The 20501-nt window shown below is 46.2% G+C and overlaps 1 protein-coding gene across 2 annotated transcripts in view; it reads left to right on the top strand.

Annotated features, from left to right (window-relative positions):
* The first annotated feature begins 652 nt into the window (after nt 1–652).
* APBA2 (amyloid beta precursor protein binding family A member 2) overlaps nt 653–20501 on the top strand; it is a 193766-nt gene continuing 173917 nt past the window's right edge. Inside the window, exons 1-2 of one of the 2 annotated variants that reach the window (XM_061595508.1) lie at nt 666–743; nt 14917–14978. The gene's annotated coding sequence lies outside the window, so the exon portion shown is untranslated. Of the gene's footprint in view, nt 744–14916; nt 14979–20501 lie in introns of both variants that reach the window. The other variant, XM_061595509.1, reaches the window with a different exon arrangement.

Here is a 20501-nt window from a genome sequence, read left to right as displayed (position 1 = left end):
GTGGTGGGCTCTCCAATACTGGGCAACTGGATTGTCACCTGTCGGGTATGCTTTAATTTGGATTCCTGCGTTGAGCAGGGGGTTGGACTTGATGGCCTTATAGGACCCTTCCACTATTCTATGATTCTATTAAAGTGCTCTTGCATCCCCCCCCCTAATTCTCGAACTTGGTCACCCAAAATAGGGCCATCGTTATTTTTTTTAAAACGCCTTCCTGTATTTTTTTTTATGGAAGTCTGATGTACAAATATCTAAATAAAGAGTAAAAAGAAAACCTCAATCCCCAAGAAGCAGATAACGCAAGGAGTACTTGAGAGGAATCTCACTGGGCAGAGGCAGTCTACCCTCGAATCCCGGCTAGAAGCCAGCTTCCAGAAACCGCGCCCCCGGCTCGGGCGTGTTGGACAGCAGGGATGCAAGGCGACTCCCGCCCTCGCCCGGGTCTCCTGCCCTGCTCCGCTCCGCGAGGCAGCTTCATGCAGGTTCCCGGGCTGGCCGGGCGCTCGATTCGCTCACTCAGCTTCCCGGGTTAATTAGTAGTCTCAGCGTGCGGCGGGGAGCAGGAGAAGCCGCTGCTGGTGCCGCCGCCGCCGCACAAAAGAGCGGGTGCAGCTGCTGCTCGCCTCCTCCCCCCCCCCTCCTCCAGGCACCCCCCCCGCCGCCGCCCGGTCTGCTTCTCCAGGCCGTCTGCAAGGAGGCAGGTTCCTTCCTCGGGGGAGGACGAAGCACCCCAGCGTTGCCAGGTAAGGGATAGGAGGGGTGAGTTGGTGGGAAGGATGTGCGCGCCAGAAAGAGACAAAGCCCTTCAGGGAGGCGGGTAAGTGGTGGGGAGCAATTGCGCCCAGCCGGCCAAGGTCTCCTGGGCATCCTTGGGGGTGCGTTTTGCTTGTGCCTGGATGCAATCCGCTCCTGGGGTCTCCTTCATCTGCCCCTCCCCCTCCGCCTTTTCGAAGTAATGCGAGAGAGCGCCATGGGTGGGTGCAGATAAAATCTTCGCGGTGGAGGCTGCACCCTTGGGATTCTTGGATGCATTGGGAGGAGGGATGCAGGCAGCCAGCTCCCCCCCCCCGGCCTCTTTTTGCATGGGGCTGGTGAGGTCCGGAGACCCAAGGAATAATGCCCCCCTTCGTCCTCTTCTCTGCACGCAAGGGTTGCTGCTGCTTTTGGGAGACACACTGCAAGGAAGTCCCGCACCTTCCTTCTCTGTTCACACCCCCGCCCCCGCTCAACTTTTGCAGGGCAGTGCAGGTGGCTGCTTTCCTTGGGCGCTGCATCCCAATTTACCATCCATCCTTCCTTGCACCCCCTCTTCTCCCCATCACCACATTCCCCCCCCCAAAATAAATCCTCCTCCCACCACTCCAGTTCCCGTCCCTAGTTTGGGGCGGAAATCTGTGCATGTGTGTAGACGAAGTCTTGGCATGAACTCACCAGGTTCCCTTTTTTTAATAAAAGGGGGGGGAGTGATTTGCGGGCAGAAAATGCTCAGTGCATGAGAAACTGGGCATAGATGTCCGGTGGGCGTTTTGGAGATGTGGGAGGGCTCAGATATTATTCACTTTCCATCCCTGCCCCCCCCCCCGTGAAAAGCACAAATTTATGTTGGGGGGAGCAAAGTATAAACCTTGGAGGGAAAGCACGGTGTTTGTGATGCCTTTGAGTGTTTGCTTCGAGTGGTTTAAAAAAAATAGTTTCATGCCAAGCTCTGGATGGTGAGGGCAAGGAAGTTTTTTTTAAAAAAAGCAAGCTTGGCCAATCCGTTGCTATGGTTTGGAGCCAGGAGGGATGAACTCTGTGTGTGTGTGTGTGGAGTGGGATGTTGGGGAGGTTTGGGTCGTGTATGTGTGGTTTGCAGGGAGGCATGGAGACCAAGCTGGGAGATTTTCTCTGCCTGGCACAACAGTAGTGGCATCTTTTTCTTCTCTGCTATTGTGGCCATTGTAGGGAGGGAGGGAGGGATTTGTTAGTCCTTTCCCTGCTGGCTGATCTCGCTCATATTGGGAGCACAGGATAGGGAGTACCCTCTCCATCTGGAAAAGAGGTGATGACAGCAGAACCTTCCTTGAAATCTGCAAGCCTCTTTGCTTTGTTCTGGTTTGACCTGTCTTGGCTGTCATTCCTTGCTGCGATGCACCTTCCATCATATATTTTACTGCACCAATTTTTAAAAATTAACATCTGCTCTGTGATTTAATCCTTGCGACAAAAGTCCTGTGTCACCTGAAAGATTAGCGGACTGATCACAGCCTGAGCTCAAAGACATGTGGTTTCTCCCTGAAGCAGGCAAACCCATCTGCCCTTCTAGGATTTGTGTCTCCAACCCCAATACATGGGTTCTGCAGGTGTAAAATAGAAGAATTTGCTTGTGCAGTGGGGCTATCAGGGCAGGAGGCCAAGGACCCCAGCTGCAGAATGGTGGTGGCAGTAAAACCGTTGAGTCCAGACTCCAAAATTGCCTAACTGGGCACATGAAATGGAGTTCTCCAAATCCTATTCCAACCATATTTGATCTTCTATATGTCTAGCTAGCAAATGTGTGCTTTGACCTTGGTCTTGCTCCCAGGTAGGTGATGCTGGTGGATTGGGAGGGGATTTATTTTAATCAATTGGGAAAATGGGAGACAAAAAGCAGGGAAATTCAGCATCTCATCTTTTTGTCTTCCTCCCTCTTCCTCTCTCTCTCTGAGCTTTGCATATTTTTTTGATTATGCCTCTGGTGTAGCAACTGAATTGAAGCTTTTGATCGAGTTATTTCCTCCCCTCCATAATGAGGTCTGGAGGGAGAAGCTACTCAATTAAAAATTCTCTGCTTCATTTTTCTTGGGGTAAACAGCGTGACAAATTATAACCTGGTTTTCTTCTCTCTCACCCCCCCCTTTATTCTGTCTGGATGATTCTCTCAAATGTTTCCACTGGGAGGGATGGCGGAGAGTGGGTTCCCCACCCTCATCTAGCTCTTAAACGTTAAAATTGAAACAGCCACAGGAATACTTGAGTTGCTGGCAAACTGTGCTGTGCATTGATGAAAATATCATGCTCCTTACTCTCTGGTGGCATTTTGTAGCATGGAAATGGGTCCCTTTGTGTTTCTGTGTCAAGGGAAGGAGGGGGATGCTCTTGTGTGCCCCCAGTGGAAAAAAAGTGTGTCCCTTTAAAAAAAAATTCACTGTTTGCACAGATTGTAGCAATGCTGAATCCTGCGCATGCAGATATGTGCTCAGGAAACCAACTCTCCGTGGGCTGGTTGGCTGCCATGTTCAAGTGTTCAGCCCCGGATCCTGTGGCTGCCACGTGCCCGGTGTGTGTGTGGAGAGGCTCAGGACCCTTTGAGCATGGCGCTTGTGGAAGGCTGAAATGTCTCAGAATTGGATTGCAGAGGGTCAGTGGGGGCTGCTTTTGGCAGTTGTCCAGAGTTGGAATCTGCTTTTGGTCCAGAATGCAACAGTGATTGCTGCTCATGGGCACCAGTGAGGAAGATGGAAGAACTCTTAGGAACAAAGGAGGCCATTGGTCCAGTGAGCTCCATACTGTCTACACTGACTGGCAGCAGCTCTCCCAAGTTTCAGACGGGAGTCTCTCCCAGCCTTACTGAAGATGCCGCCATGGGGAATTAAACTGGGACCTTCTGCCTGCGAGGCAGATGCTCTGCCCCTGAGCTATGGCACTTTCTGTTGGACAGCACTCCTATGCACACTTACCTAGGAGTAAGCCCCCCGGAATATAGTGGGACTTACCTCTGAGTAAGCATGTGTAGGCGTGTGCTGTTCTGTGCAAAGCACACTGGTTATCAGTAAGCACCTCTAAATCAATGTCTTCCTCTTTCCTGTTGTGCTGTGTAGGATTATCTGCCCTGTGTCATGATGTTAGCACAATGTATGCTTTTCCTGCTCTTTCCCCACCCTCCAGCCTCCTTACGTGCCCTCTTAGTGGGAGGAGGTCTGGTGTGTGGACCAATCACTCTTTCATGCCGTCATGCCTCAGAAAGGACGAGGGTCCCGGCTGTTGGGTTATGGAACCCCTGGAGCTGAGTGTCCCACTTAGGCCCAAACTGGGTATTTGGTTCCAAACAGGCAGAGGACAAGTCCCAGAGCAGCAACCAAGGAGAGGGAGCCCTCCCTCAAGTGGCTGAAAATGAAGAGGCCACAGCTTTATAGGGCAATGATTGGCTGACTGATGGATTATTCAAGCAGGTTGGTGCTGCCAGAGTTCACCAGAGGTAAGGCAAAGCTTGACATCTGATTGTTAGGTGCTCAACTTTGCAGACATACACTTCAGTATACTTGGCTGAGGCATGCTAAAAGTGTGTGCCCATATGAAGAAAGGCTGATCCCCCCCACTGCCATAATGGGTGAGGTGGCCGTGATGCTCTTGGTACAGACCAATAGGCCCTTGTTCCCGATGCTGTACCGGCTCACGTGCTTGTGGGAAGGACACCCTAGCACCTTACACAGGAAGCAGCCTTATACTGTCAGACCACTGGCCCATTGAGCTCAGTATTGTCTACGCTGACTGGCAGTGGCTTTCCGGGGTTTCAGGCAGGGGTCTCTCCCAACCCTATCTGGAGACACCGGGGATTCAGCCTGGGAACTTCTGCATGCAAGGCAGATGCTGTGCCACTGAGCTATGGCTTTGGAGTCTTCCGGGTGCAGTGTGCAAAGGACTGCGATGACGGTGGGCCACTTGCCAGTTTTGGGGATCCTGTGAAAATGTGCAGCCTTTGTTGCCTGGACTCGAACCTCTGCTCAGTCAACTTGGAACAGAAGAGAGTCTGGTTGTCCATAAAAGCTGGTAGTCCATACTAAATTTTACCTAGCTGATCTGCCTGCACACATTACACTAGTCATTTAGTTCCTTTACAGGAAAATGATGAAAATATTATTAAACTCCTGGCTTGGTCCCTTGGAGGCAATTCTTACCATAGCCATGCAGGCAAGTGGCTATTTACAAGCCTGTTCTAATGGCCAGTTGTTTAGAGACTGAGCTGTTATCCAAACTTTTGAGGAAAGAATGGAGCAAAGTTTGCCATCCCCAAGATCAAGTGTTTCAGGGATGCTTCATTAATTCTATGTGTAATGTGTACCTGTATCCTTAATCTCAAGTATTTAAAATAGGCTTGCATGCCACAGGGAATGCTTGCTTGGCTGAAGCATACTAAAAATGTGTACCCATATGAAGAAAGGCTGATCCCCCCACCCCCAAGATGGTTGAAGTGGCCGTGATGCTCCTGGCACAGGTCAATAGACCCTGCTTTCCTCTTTATTTAAAGGAGCAGCATGATCGAGCAATGTGTGATTGAGACTTATTCTTTCCTGTTTCCCCTTTTTCCTTCCCTCTTGAACTTTGATGCATTGATTGGTTTCCCTTTGCATCCAAACTGGCAAACTCTCCCTCCAAGTCAGGATTACAAACCTGCTCTGATCCCTGGTTTGCAATCCTAACCTGGAGGGCAGGTGCAAATGTGCCTGCTGTTAGGGCCACCTAGTTATACATTGCTTGTACAAGACGTGGAATAGGGACTTCCTGGTTCCCCATGTTGTACTGGCTCAAATGCTTGTGGGAAGGGCCATGGATAAGACTCTTCTCTGCCGGAGAACTGGACAGTGCTGCCATTCAGAGAAGGCAATACTGGGCTAGGTGGGGAAACTGTTTGACCTGGTATAAGGCAGCTTCCTAAGATTCAAATCTTAAGTCTTCTAATTATGATCATGAACTGCTTGATAAAACAAGTAAAAATAGTTTTTGACAGCATTGATATATTGGCATAGTTATACTTCCTGTAGCATTCCTCTCTGCGATGAGTATTTACATTTTCCAATATATGTTCACCACTTGACAAAACAATTCCCCCTGAAAAACTAGAAGCTGTCTTACCAGCAGTGTAAAGTAATGCGGAATTATCTTAATTTGGCTTGTATTTCTGGAGTGCACTGTACAATCCATTCTCTGGTTTCTTAATGGGAAGTTGATACGTTGATAAGTTGATAAGTGTGCGTGCGCGTGCGCTTGAAATGCTTAGCGCAGTTAAGGGACTTTAGTTGAACCTATTGATTAATTACTTAGCTTGTTTGTGTAGGTCCTTGTTTTAAAGACTTTTGGTCTTGTATCTCTGAAGATAAGAATGCAAGGAGTCAGAACAATGAGGATGGTTGGTGAAAGTAACAAATGGTGCGTCTGATACAGGAACATTGCTAGGTACTTGAAAGGTTTGGTGCATTGGATTATGGTACTGACCATCTTTAAATGCAGCAGGAACACAGGTTGGAAAAAATATGCTAAAGTTGGGTCAAAGGTGGGATACTGCCCCAAGACATCTTTCACACATGTTTCATAATGCTTCTGCTCATTGTTGGAGTGGACGTGCGATCACTGGAATGTATTTTCACTTGTGGTGGGAATGTGGTGGCCTTTTGGGAGCAGGCAGAAGAAGAAATACAGCCAGTAACGAAGCAATCTATACAAAGTTCTTCTCAACTGGCGCAACTTGCTTTGTCTGTCGATGAGCCACAAGACTTAAAGAGTAAATCTTTGATCAGGCACTTGTTAATGGCAGCACACTTAGCCATTGCATGGCACTGGAGGGATTTGTTGGGGCAACAATTAATTACTGATATCAGAAGGTTTAAAAAAAATAACACAAAAGTTAAGGTTATTGAGGGGAGAAAAAAAGCAATGACTTTATTGGGGAATGGTTTGACTTTATTATGTATACCAATATAAGAGAGCACAATTGGACTCCCCCCCCCCCCCCAGTTACGTTCAACTATGGAATATTCCAGCTATGGAATAGAAGGACTGTTGCGTCTTCTGCAAACAGAAGCTAATGTGGTGTTGGCCTTTTTTAACATGTCTATCTTGTCTGGACTGGGATCTTACTAGATTTGAATGTCTTGTTTTGGACTGGAGGTGTTTCAGCGAAAAGACAAAGAAAAAGGAGTAACGTAAAACTCAGTAAATTTATTGAGGGTCTTTACAGTAGCTGGCCTATAGTGTTTAGCTGTTGTTTTCAGTTTATTTTGTACAAAATGTATTTTGATATGGTTGCATCTGGTATTATGTTAATGTGCATACATAAAATGCATATATACATCCCCCACTATTATTTATTAGATTTATTAGTTGCTTGATACCTGAAGGTTCCCAGGCGATATACACAGTGTTAAAATGAAAAAAAAATATAACACACCTTAAAAACATAAAAATAAACAACAACAAAACAATAGCGATACCACGAACCCAGCCGCAGAAAAGTTTGGCAGCATATTAAAAACACTCCTTCTTGGCCCCCATTGCTGAAACAACACTGCTTGTGGGACATCTATGCACTGGAGCGTTCTGTAGTTGTACCAGGGGCCTCTGATGGTGTAAGTGCCCTTGTACTTTCTGGTTTCCCTTTCCACTGGCCTCTTAGGCAAATTAGGATTGCACTCTTAATCTAATTGCCATTTCCCCCTATTAATCTTTCATATTTTCATAATAGACCAAAACACCTTATTCTAAAGAAGACTCTCCACTCACATTTCTTCTTATAACATCCTATCTAGGATTGTTCCTATTAAGCCACCCTCAAATAGTTAACATCAACCACAATGGGAAGGACCATAAGAGCACTTCCTTTGCTTGCAAAAAGGCCCCACATTCTGTCTTGGGTATCTCCAGGAAGGCTGGAAAAGACTCAAAGTCTAAAACCACAGAGAGCCATTGCCAGTGAGTTTAGACCGATGGTAGCCAACATGGTGCCCTCCAGATGTTGGACTGCAACTCTCATCTCTGGCTATTGGCCATGGTAGCTGGGACTGATGGGAGCTGGAGTCTAACAACATCTGGAGGGCATCATGTTGGCTACCCCTGGTGTAAACAATGCTGAGTTTGCTGGACCGATGATCTGGCACTGTATAAGGTAGTGTTTTTTTCAAGATAGCTATTGCTTCCACAGTATTCTATATATTTATTAACACAGCAATGGGAGACTGTGGCCTTCTCAGATGCTGCTGGACTGCAAGGCCCTTCATCCTTGACCCTTTGCTGCGCTGGCTTGGACTGATGGGAGTTGGAATCCAACAACAGCTGGAGGGCCACCGATTCCCCCCATTCCTAACCTAACAGAACCATGTTCTCTACACTGTCACTCTATACAAGACATGGCACTTGTCTGTTAAAGGCTGCCAGCATTTCCTTCCTTCTTTCTCCCAGTTTCTATTCAAATTAAATGAACAACAGATCCTGGACTCGTGCACTTTCTGCCCTTTCTTCTTACCACATGGCGAAGTCAGCTTCTGAATGGAAAGATCTTGCAGTGATCCCTTGACCTTGGATTTTGAGATCATTTCCATTCTCACCATGCAGAGCATTTGGAGAGTTTTGTGTGTGTGTGTAAATTCAAAACAGTCCCTTAGCCTCTATGCATTTATTGACATTTAAGGTTAACTGACTGAGGAGAAAGTTGCATTGTAGAATCTCTCTCTCTCTCTCTCTCTCTCTCGTGTCAGTCAGTCAGTCAATTCAATTTATTGTACTAGCCAAAGGCCATGACAAATTCTCTGTATGAATTCATTCTGCAGGATTTACCTTACTTTTTGCATTCACTACAAAGCGGCAAGCCCAAGGAACTCAGTTGCTTGAAGGTCACCGTCTAGCAATGGTGATGTCACCTTGTTTCATGCATGCTGATTTTTTTGGTGGTTTGTCCCATGTTGGGACTAGTTGCCATGTGGGAAACTCACAGTAGAAATTGTGTCACTGACTCAGTTTCCCATCCCAAAGAAAAAACTAGTGCATAAAATCCACTGGTTGAATAAAAAATCTTCCAGTTCATTGTAGGATTCCACAGTTTAAGTTTTGGGGCAAAATTGCACCATTGGGTGATGCCATGTTTGCTCTTCAGATTTTCCACCTTGGACACAAAATGTTTTGGACTGGCCTTGATCCTAGACTGCAATGATAGATTCTCTTCCCTGTGGAAATAGTTCCAGAAGCACTTCTGTGGAAAGTGCATTTTATACTGGAGATGGATCCTTATCTACAAGAAAGAGCAGTTCCTGAATGCAGATATCAATCTGACTCAGGCATAAATTCAATTTATATTCAGCTTAGATCTTTCCTGGGAAGTCTGCGGCTGTGTACATGCTTACCCATTTGTAGTGCAAAGAATTTATCAATACAGAATTGTGCATACTTTTAATTTTATGTCAACCCTGTGCCGTAACCTACTCTGTCTCTGATTTAAGGGGTGTACAATCTGTGTATCTGTGTTCACAACAGCTGAGGTGTACCCTCGTGCAGTTATTCCCATAACGAGTGTAGAGCCTGGGTACCCAGGACTTGAGCTGCACAAATCAACAAGTGTACACTCTTTCACATCAACACTTGCACACATATAGAGACAGCTTGTACCTGTGTTCGGTTTAATGTGTGAACAAGTAGAAACTGAATATGTTTAGGAAATGTGTCAGTCTGTATGTGAAGAGGAGCATAATCCAAGAAAGCATTTTGTAAGTAGGTAAGTTGTACTTTTGCCCGTTTCCTTAAAAAGCAAAGCTCTGGGTGTCAGCACCCCACCCTCAATTTGATGCGAAGGAGGATGGCATGGTTGTAATGACCTAGCACTGAATGAGGATTACCCAAGCAGGTAGTTTCCTGGCTGATTAAGAAATTGGCATGTTCTGTACCCCCCTTGAATATGGGCATTGGAGGGAAAGGCTGGTGAGGGAGCAGAGATGTGTTGACTGTGCAGAGGGCCATGGTTGACCTATATAGTTGGGCCCCACTCATACGGCAGGTTAGGTTTCAGACCCCTGCTGGAAAGCGAAAACCGCCAAAAAGTGGATCAGCTGTAGCGCGGGGATCTGGAACCTAACTTGCTGATCGCACCAGAGGAGGAGAAGATCAGATGTTCCCCTCCTCGGGCATGATCAGCTCGAGCGGGAGTCTGATCGTGCCAGAAGATATCAGCTGTAGCATGCTACAGCTGAACTTCCCCTCCTCTGGCCCGATCAGCTGGAGTGCGGGGAGCTCCAGACCCCCCTTCAACTGATCACCCCGCTGGCGCCGTATTAGCGGAATGCCGAAAAGCGGGGCACGGAGAAGTGGGGCCCTGCTGTAATGGACTCAGGTAGTGGCGGCTGGTGGCTCCATGTTAGTGGGGCAGTGCAATCCACTCCAGGTTATAGTGGTGCTTTAGCAGACTAAAATCCAGAGTGGATTCCACTGCCCCACTGACATGGAGCCACCAGCCGCCACTGGACTCAGGACATGGTTTAAGGGCACATGATGGAGCATCCTTGTTGCTGGGGGATACTCGCAATACTACATGCGAGAAGGATCTTGGGACTTGTTGATCACAAGCTGAGTATGAACGAACAGTGTGATGTGGCTGCAAAAAAGGCAAATGCTATTTTAGGCTGCTTTAACAAAACTATAGTTTCCAAATCACATGAAGTATTGGTTCCCCTCTATTCAGCACTGGTTAGGCCTCATCTTGAGTATTGCGTCCAGTTCTGGACACCACACTTTAAGAAGGATGCAGACAAACTGGAACGGGTTCAGAGGAGGGCAACAAGGATGATCAGGGGACTAGAAACGAAGCCCTATGAGGAGAGACTGAAAGAACTGGGCATGTTTAGCCTGGAGAAGAGAAGACTGAGGGGAGATATGATAACATTCTTCAAGTACTTGAAACGTCATCACACAGAGGAGGGCCAGGATCTCTTCTCGATCATCCCAGAGTGCAGAACATGGAATAATGGGCTCAAGTTGCAGGAAGCCAGATTTCGACTGAACATCAGGAAAAACTTCCTAACTGTTGGAGCATTATGACAGTGGAACCAATGACCTAGGGAGGTGGTGGGCTCTCCAACACTGGAGGCATTCAAGACTAGGCAGCTGGGCAGGCACCTGTCAGGGATGCTTTAATATGGATTCCTGCGTTGAGCAAGGGGCCTTATAGTCGATGGCCTCATAGGCCCATTCCAGCTCTATGATTCTGTGAAGTGAAGTAGGTCTGGGTCCAGTCAGTGCCTGATTAGAGGCCATCTGGAAACTCGCATCTATGTCTCCTTGAATTCCATGATGCAAGAAAGGTGGAATATAAATGTCTCATTTGATATATGCCTTTGCCAGGTCAGGAACATATACCATCGTGGGTACATCCCTGTCTTGGATCATGAAATGGAACATAGGAAGCTACTGTGTAGCAGGTTTATCTGTCCCAGTATTGTCTACTCTGACTGGCAGCAGCTCTCCAGAGTCTCAGGCAAAGGGAAGCCCTTCCCATCAGCTGCTTTAATAGCAGATGCCAGCAATTGAACCTGGGATCTTCTGCGTGCAACACTGAGTTGTGGCCCTTTCCTGAAGCGGATTCCTGGTTGAATCTTCTGACACCTTGGCGTGTATGAGGGGAGCCCTCCTCAACCACACTGTAATGGCGCAGCTAGGGCTGGAGTGTGGAGCCAACGGCTTGGACCCCACAGCCCAGAGTGCCTCCCCTACAACCTAGAGAGCAGCAGACGATGGGGCCCCCGACGAACAGGCTCCGGGACACAGTGAGGTTGCTGCTGGTTGCCACCACGCCCTTTTTTTTAAAAAACTTGGAAAAAACTGTATAATCCAGGGACAGTAGAGGTTAGTCCATTTGGACCAGTGGGCTAGTCCATTTGGGCCAGCCCCCACCTGCCCGCCTCCTTTCTTACAACCAGCCTGGTGGGTGACAGTGGCTCCCAGCCACCTCCTTTGTCTCAGTGTTGCCTTTGTAGTACTCAGGAGGGAGAAGGAGGAGGAGAACAGCAGAATTAGTTGGCTCTGCCTCTTGTTGCTTTTGCTCTGCCTCCTCTTGGCCTCCTTGCCTCTGCCTCACCAGTCCCAGCCCCCCTCTCTGGGGTGTGTAGCCGGGCATGTACGCGCTTACAGATGCTCATTTTTTTTATTTTCATGTTTCAGATATACAATCCTTTTCTATAGCAAAATGGTGGTTATTCCAAAGTAAATGAGCTTAGCATCAGGGCAGCAGAAAAAAACTCCTTTATGCCAGTAGTGATGATGGTGCTCTGGTTTTCAGTGTGCACATGCCCAGAGTATTTTGGGTTGTTTTTTTGCAGAGTTGGAAAACTTTTTTTCCCTGCTGTCGCTCTGAGCAACAGCCTTTTCCAACTTGACAAACGTGAAACATCAGAACCAGTTGCCTCTGAGCAGCAACGCAGAGGAGGTGATAATATTAAATTAATATTAATTTGATATGAATATTAGGGAAGTATTAAAGATTAATAGAGCAATATGTTAATAGAGAATTACTATGGCAATTTCAACGGAGTAAATTTAAAGTGGCATGATAAAGGATGCTGTACTGTAGACTTGCAGCAGAGCTAGAAACAGGCTCGCTAACTGCCAGTCCTCTGAGCCTATGACAGCCTTCCCCAAGCTGGTGCCTACCAGCAGTTCTGGACTGCAAGTCCCATCAGCTGGAGAGCACCAGCTTCTGCTTCATTCAACCAGCAAATGAAGTGACAACCTATGTCTGGCTCAGAGTACAGGTGTCAGACTGCAGGTGGCGGCTGACTGAATGGTTCTCCAGACAAGAAAAGAATCCCTTCTCATAGAAAATGGGGTGGTCAGGGAGAAAGCTGGAGTAGAACTTTTTGCCTTGATATGCTGCTTTTCTATGGGTAGGGAAATTTAAAGTTTTATTTATAGAGGAACATCTAGTGCCGTCCTGCAGTGATACAGTTGAGGCATAGGCTTAGAGTTGCAGAATACATAGTAAACATTTTTAAAGGCAGCAGTGGCCAAGGAAGGCTCTTTTGGGGCAGTGATGTGAAAAGTTCACTTTCTAGGCCTTGGAACAAAGGGTGCTGACTGTTTTTTTGACCTGAGGACCACATTCACCCTTAGTGAATCTTCTGGGGGCCGCATGCCAGTGGTGGGCATGGCTAAAAAATGGGTATGGCCATCCACACTCTCTCACACACTCTCGTGTGGGTACACGGAGGCACCCAGTGCTCCTCCTTAGCTGATTCCTGCAGGCAGTGGAGGCTGGGGGCTCCGATGTCAGTGGGGCAGTGAATCCACTCTGGGCTTTAGTCTGGACTTTCAAGAAGCTGCCGGAGGTGCTTTCAGACAGCTTGTCCAGAGAGCTAAAAGGTCTGTAGATCACACTTCCCCAGCCTGGTACTCACCAGACAGTGTTGGACTACAATTCCCATCATTCCTGATTGTTGGTCTTCTTGTTGCTACTAATTAAATTTATTATGCCAACATCTCCCAGAAAATTATATTTAAAAACTTAAACATAAATCCATTACACTATTAAAATTAATATTGAACATTTTTCTTGTACAATTCATATTTATACACATGCATGCACCATCAGCCCCCTGACAACTGGGAGTGATGCGAGTTGTAGTCCAGCAACATCTGAAAGGTACCACATTCTGGAAAGTGGTTGTAGATCCTAGCTCTTGAGTGGTGCAGCTAAATAATTTTAGACTCTGGTCTTGGTGTTCTTAAGCACTTGCAAAGGCACAAAGGCTTTGCATGTGCTGAGATTTAGCTGACTGTCAGTGCTTCCAAAGTGCTGTCCTTTTGCCTGCATGGTTTGAGTTCAAATTGTGCGGGCAAAGAAAAATGGATCACCTTATGCTGTTGTGACATCAAGTGATTGACAGATGGCCTTGCCCACCTGTGAAAGTTGGCTTGAGGAGGGGAAGGGAAGTAAGGACCTGGCTGGCCAGCTGGATCCAGTTCCTCTCCCTGGTATAGACAATACTGAGCTAAATGGTCCTATGCTCCTTTGTTTTACAGACTGCAGGCTACTCTGTCTCAAAATCAGAGGTAGTATTTTGGCTTGGCTAATGGAGGTGGATGATAGCAGGTGTGTAGTTTCTCCCCGCCCCCCCAAAAAGCATTTCTTTTCCCCTTCAGGGAGACACAAACTAAGTGCATACACACATGTATGTCATTCAAGATTTCCTCACTCAAATGGCACAAATGGCACTCTTGGAAAAGTAGGGCCTTCTCTGTCATGGCACCCCAGTTGTGGAACTCATTTTCATTAGAAATCCAGTTGGCCCCCCTCATTATAAAACAGTTTGTTGTCTAGTTCTCCAGGCACTTGAAGAGGGATGAGTTGAGATCTTTTTGAGAAATATTTGAGAAGAAAACTCTGTGTGTGGCTAGTTTCACACATGTGAGTTAGCACTGCATGTTGTTCTTGCCTAGTCTGCACATGTGAACTTGCCCTATATTCAGTTTCAGAGGAAGGACAAGTGTTTATTTATTTGAAACAGTGACTGGCCCAAGGACTGGCTGAGTGGGGAGTTGAACCCAGGTGTCCTAGATCATACTCCAGTGCCCTAACCATTACTCCACATTGGCTCTCCTGAACAAGTCTGAATCTTTTCTAGAAGCTGCCTGTGCCTCCATAGGGAAATATCCTTTTTCAAGAACCTGATTAGGATATAATGCTTTCCTCCCCTTTTTTCTTGGCGAAATAAGATTCCGTTATATTTTATGGGGTGATAGAAGCACCACCTGGTGGTCAAAATATATATCTGTCAATCTGTGTTGAATTGCTTGTGACAAAGTCTCATGTTGATTGGTTGAACTGGGAGGAAATGTTTAGGAACATTCTAGCTTCTTAGGAAGCACAAGATATCGGAGAGTTTGCAGCCTATTTTCAGTTAGGGAAAAGACAGTTGTCTGTTTGGCTGGAACTAGGCACAGTTGTAGCTTTGTGGGATAAGCTGAGTTGGAAGGTTAGGGGGTAGGTACAAAAAACAGGTAAAAATGTGGACAGGGCTCCTGCATCTAATGGCTGTGAAGAAGAGGGGATTTCAGGTGCTGTTTCAAGCTGCCCCTGTTGGAATCCCCTCTTCTACACAACAGTCCTTTTCTTCTTTTTTTCTTGCATCTGGCCACTCTGTATTTCAGAAGCAAGACAGAGGAAAGGGAACAATCCAGAGCAGACTGAGAGAGAGGATCCTGAACTGAAGGTAAATGGAGGGAAAAGAGGCTTAACGGAAAGGGCAAATGAGACACGGAATTGAAGAAAGGAGAAAATCACGAACCGGCAAGTAAGCAGGCAACAAGGGACGCTTAGGAGGGCTTGCCACCAGGGAGGAGCGGTCATAGTCTGGGTAGAGTTAGATAGATAGATAGATAGTTTATTTTTATTTTTTTATTTAATTTAATTTATATACCGCCCTAAGCCCAAGGGCTCTCTGGGCAGTGTACATAACAATAAAACAATCAGAAAATATATAAATACAATAATACAATGGAATCAAACCAAACAGACGTAAACAAAAATCAAAACAGCAGCAAAATACATCAATAAATATTAATAGTACACATTAAAATGCCTGGGAATATAAAAAGGTTTTCACCTGGCGCCGAAAAGATAGCAGTGTTGGCGCCAGGCGCACCTCATTGGGGAGACCATTCCACAGTTCGGGGGCCACAACCGAAAAGGCCCTATTTCTAGTCACCACCCTCTGAGCTTCTCGATGGGATGGTACTCGGAGGAGGGCCTTATTTTGCGATCATTGACCCGTCTTATTGTAAGCATAAAATACAAGGGATAAGATAAAACAGCAGTAAAATAAAAATATAAAGATATATAACCTAGGAACTCTTAAGGCGGATTCGTTGTGCTGCATATATAAAATGAGCGACTTTCAATGTAATTCCTCTATTGTTTCCTGTAACAAGGAAACGTACCTTGTTATCAGAGGTCATCAGAGCAATACTTTGTAGTATGTTCGCTAAAAACTTGGAACGTATAAAATCATACATGGGGCAAATTAAGATAACATGAGCAAGTGTTTCAATAGTGTCTTCCCCACATGGGCACAAGCGGTGGTCATAAGGGATCCCCTGGTATCTTCCCATGAGTATTGCTGAATGGAGTAAATTAAATCTGGCCCTAGTGAAAGCTGAGCGAAGAATTGGAACTTCGAGGAAGTCCGAATAGGAAGCATACTTGAAAGGTTCAAATTCCAACTGGAAATGTATGGGTGAACAGAATTTTGTAGCCTCTGTAATGGCTGATTGGGAACTAATATCCTTAAGCCTCGTGCGAATGTGGGTAGAGTTAAGTCTGATGTACCTCGGGTACATTTAGCTCCATATTGTCTGATTCAGATGCGCTCCCTGATGTGGCATGCAGCCACCCCATGGAGAAGCAGCGCCATTATTCTACAAGTGAAGCAAAGCATGGGGATGTGGGGTGGGAACACCGAGACCAGAAGGAGGCCCCTTCTTTAATTAATCCCTATGGAATTAAAGCTGGGATGGGGAATGTGTGGCCCTCCCTCTTTCCTGGCTGCTGGCCGTGCTGGTTGGCCGGCAGCTGGTCCAGCAGCATCTGCAGGGCCCCACAGTCCCCATCCCTGATTCAAAGGACTGATTGCACTATTGCTTTGATGTGAGTCTGGTGGTGACGCGTTTTCTTTTCTGCATTATATGCCATATTTCTTTCTATTGATTGTTCCTATAATGTGTCAGAGAGCCAGTGTGGTGTAGTGGTTTGAGTGTTGGACTACGACCTGGGAGACCAGGGTTTGAATCCCCACATAGCCATGAAGCTCACTGGGTGACCTTGGGCCAGTCACTGCCTCTCAGCCTCATGAAAACCCTCTTCATAGGGTCGCCATAAGTCGGAATCGACTTGAAGGCAGTACATGTACATTTTTTTTATAAATTGCGTCAATTGAATTGCTTCCAGTTAACTATTTATTTTTCCCTTGCATTTTTATCCCGCCTGTCTTCTGCCATGGAACACAAGGTGGCGTATACGTGGTTCCCAAGCGGTCTCTCATCCGGGCACTGACTAGACTCAGACCTGCTTAGCTTCAGCAAGGTGGTGGTTTCATGTGATGTCAGGCTGTACTCTGGAAGTAGGGGTGTTCGGTCAGGTTCAGTCACTGGCATCTCCAGGTAGGGCTGGCAGAGAACCCCATCTGGAACCCTGAACAGCCACTGCCAGTCAGTGCAGACCAGTGCTCTTAAGCCTCAGGTCCCCAGACATTGTTCGACTACAGCTTCCACCATCCCTGACCATTTACTAAGCTAGCCGGGTTGATGGGCATTGTCCTCCAACAACATCTGGGAGCCCAGGTTGAGGAGCATCTGGTGTAGGCGATACCGAACTAGATGGACCAAAGGTCTGTTGGCATTAGGCAGCGTTCTGTGCTCCTACCTACTTTCTTCCAGACTAGTGAATGGATGCCATATTTAGATGGGGGAGAGGTTAGAGTGCTGTGGTTGGAGTCTGTTTTATGAAGAGGTCAAAATGTGTCCCCACCGGTGGTCTGGTCCTCCTTGGCAGGGGTCCTTGCGTGTGTGCTTTGTAAGCAGAATGCACGGAGATGGTCTGTCCCCCCCTCCCCAAGGAGCCTTTGCAATATACAAGCCTTCCCTTCTTGCCGCAACTTCCCGTCACAATGACAGGCAATTTGCTTGTTTTTAAATGGCACCTGATAACTAGTGGCAGACATTTTATTACAGCAACCTTAAGGTCGGATGCAGAAAGTGAATGGAATTCAAATACTCCTCAGCATTGATCTCCATTTATTCCCTGCTTTAATCACAGGGTTGTGTCCATTAATTCACTTAACTGTTCCAAGCAGGAGTTTTCTGTTCGAAACAGCAAGGCTGGCTTGAGAGGATGTTTTGCCCCCACAGGCAGGGAAGGCAGGACTCCTTGATGCTGCAAAACGATTATCTGGCCATCCAGGCCACAGAACTGGGACAAGAACCAAGACTTGTGTGCTGTTTCCTGGCATGGAAAGTGGGCTGAGAATTGTCTCGCTCTGCCCTGCCCCCTGATTAAGCTCTGAGGAGGGCTTTGGCGGTGGTTGCCCTGTTAGGTATAAGACAGCCTGTGCAGTGTGCCAATGAGTGTGAGACTAGGACTGGGTTCAGAACTCCACTCAGCCATGAGACTCACTGGATGACTTTGCATCCGTCACCATCTCTCACCCTAGACTGCCTTGCAGGGTCGTTGAGGGGATAAACTGGGAGAAAAACCCACGCGATAAACAAATGCATCCCTGGAGGATGGGCAGATGAGTGAAACTGTAACAGTTGAGCCGATGGTTTTCTGTATTTTTATTCATGTATTGGTTCAGGGAGTGCAAATTAGGTGCCAAATGAATTTCTCTTCTGTCCCTAAGTGGAAGACACATTTTGATTATAGATATGGTAAGGCTTAAAAATAATATTTCCCCAATGCTGCTGCATGACAGTTAAGTTAGGAACATGGCTTTAATTATGTAGAACAACTTGATGTATTAGGGTCCAAGGGAATAGAACTATGGTATATTAGATGGTAAACAGAATGGGAAGGGATTCTGTTTACGCTGCTGACTGTAAATTCTCCAGTCACTGAAAAGATTTATGGATGGATCAATAAAGCAAAGCTAAATAAATAATTCATTTGTTTTGTTTAGATAAATACTTGAAAGATTCCACGTTTAAATGCTTAACCATCCTGTCTCACAGTGTTAGGTTAGCTTAAACCAATTACACGTTGAAAATCAAACAAATGTAAAACAACAGGACATATACCAAAATACAAAATGTGTTCATAATCCGTCAATGAGAGGCCTTGCCTCCCTCTGAAAGGGTCTTCATGAAAAATGCTGAGTCTTGGACTTTTTGTCTCGGGCAGCTCATGGACAAACAAACCATACATAAAATAAACAATCAACAACAATAAAATCATCATAAAACCAAACAATACCTTAAATATTTATTTAAAATATTTGTGTCTGTATTAATAAACATAGCTGATGAAGTTCACTTTGCCCTTGGAGGCCATTTCCTGGGATAACAACCAGGGATTCTTGGGCAAAGTGTGGAAGAGAGAAACCACAGGGTCCATGGCTTGCCTAGAAGTCTACAGTATAATAAACCATGGTTTGGAATCTAAACTCTGGTTTGCAAACCCATATCTTGTGTGTGAATGAACTTGCTGTGGTGACTTGCACATTGGGTTCTGGCAACTCTCCAGAGAGCTAAAGTGCATAGACAACTTGTAGATCTGAGCATAGATCTGGTGCACAGCTGGGGCTGATGGGAACTGTAGTCCAAAACATCTGGAGGGCACCATGTTGAGGAAGGCTTGCGCAGTTTGTCTCAGAGGCATTCTGAGGAAATACGCATGGCAGGTGAGTTCTGATGTGCCATTTATTAAGCCATAAATGCTGTAACACAGCCTTCCCCAATCTGGTACTGTCCAGATGTTGTAAACGACAACTTCCATCATCCCAAGCCAGCATGGCCTGTGGTCAGGAATGATGGGAATTGTAGTCCACAACATCTGGAGGGTGCCAGGTTGGTGAAGCCAGCTGTAAGAACTTTCGTTAAAATGCAGACTTTATTTTAAACCTGTATCTTTTTTTTTAAAAAAAAAGCTTGATAAAGCTTAAAGTTATAAAAACAAGTCTGTTTATAAATAAAGATCGAAATAAAAATGTGAATTAAGCTGAGAGACATTGATTTTTTAAAAATTCATTTAGCATCCAATGGCTTCCTTGAAGCCTCTTCTGTTATATTTGCTTACAAGGTGGGATGCTTTGGGGGATGGTTTTTAGGTCTTTGGGATTACAGTAAATCTCCATTTAGGATCTATCTTGCACACATGTATTTCAGTTGGTGTTTGTCCCCTGTTTGCTATAACTGGAACCATCTGCTCACAGATGATCTAATTAGAAATAATAATTTCAACCCCAAAAAGCTATTAAGATGATTTGACCCCTGGGAAGAATAACATTGCTTGAGCTGCATTTTGGCATAGAAGGCAGAACTGTGTGTATTTAATTTGTATAGAGGGAGGTCCACCAGAGTGGATGAGGCACTCCTTGCGTGAAAGGGAGGAGAGCATTTTCCTGCCACTACTTCAGAGCTTAGCATGGCAGGATCCTCTTGTAGCCAGACTACTTGTTACGACTGGAGGCTCCACCTCCCAGCTTGCCTTTATGAAGCCTGGTGGGGCTGGCTGGGTCCTTGTGGGGGTCAGGTGACTGATTGATCAGTCAGGTGACAGAGGCTGCTCAGGTGATGCTTCAGAGCGGCGCTTCTAAACCTGCTAGGGTTGTGGCAGGAGCCTGGCCGTGGTGGGTGCAGAAGGGTTAAGGTGGCAGAGCTGGCTGTGGGGAGTCATGGGCTGAGACACTCCAGGACACCTAGTGCTTTTTTATTTATTTATTGAGAAATATCTCTGGAGTGTTATTTTATTTTTTAAAATGGAAATAACAGTAATAAACCCTGCTAAAATTGTGCAATATAGGCAAGCAAACAAAAAACAAACAGGAAAACAGCAACAGCAAAAAACAATATCAAATGAGGTTAAAAACAACAACCCTATCATAGAATAGTAGAGTTGGAAGGGGCCTTTAAGGCCATCAAGTCCAGCCCCCTGCTCAGTGCAGGAATCCAAATCAAAGCATTCCCGACAGATGGCTGTCCAGCTGCCTCTTGAAGGTCTCCAGTGTTGGAGAGCCCACCACCTC

This window comes from Rhineura floridana, chromosome 14 (genome assembly GCF_030035675.1).
Source record: "Rhineura floridana isolate rRhiFlo1 chromosome 14, rRhiFlo1.hap2, whole genome shotgun sequence".
Lineage (NCBI taxonomy): Eukaryota > Metazoa > Chordata > Lepidosauria > Squamata > Rhineuridae > Rhineura > Rhineura floridana.
Note: the sequence above shows the minus strand (reverse complement) of the source record. Positions and strands in the feature narration are given on the sequence as shown.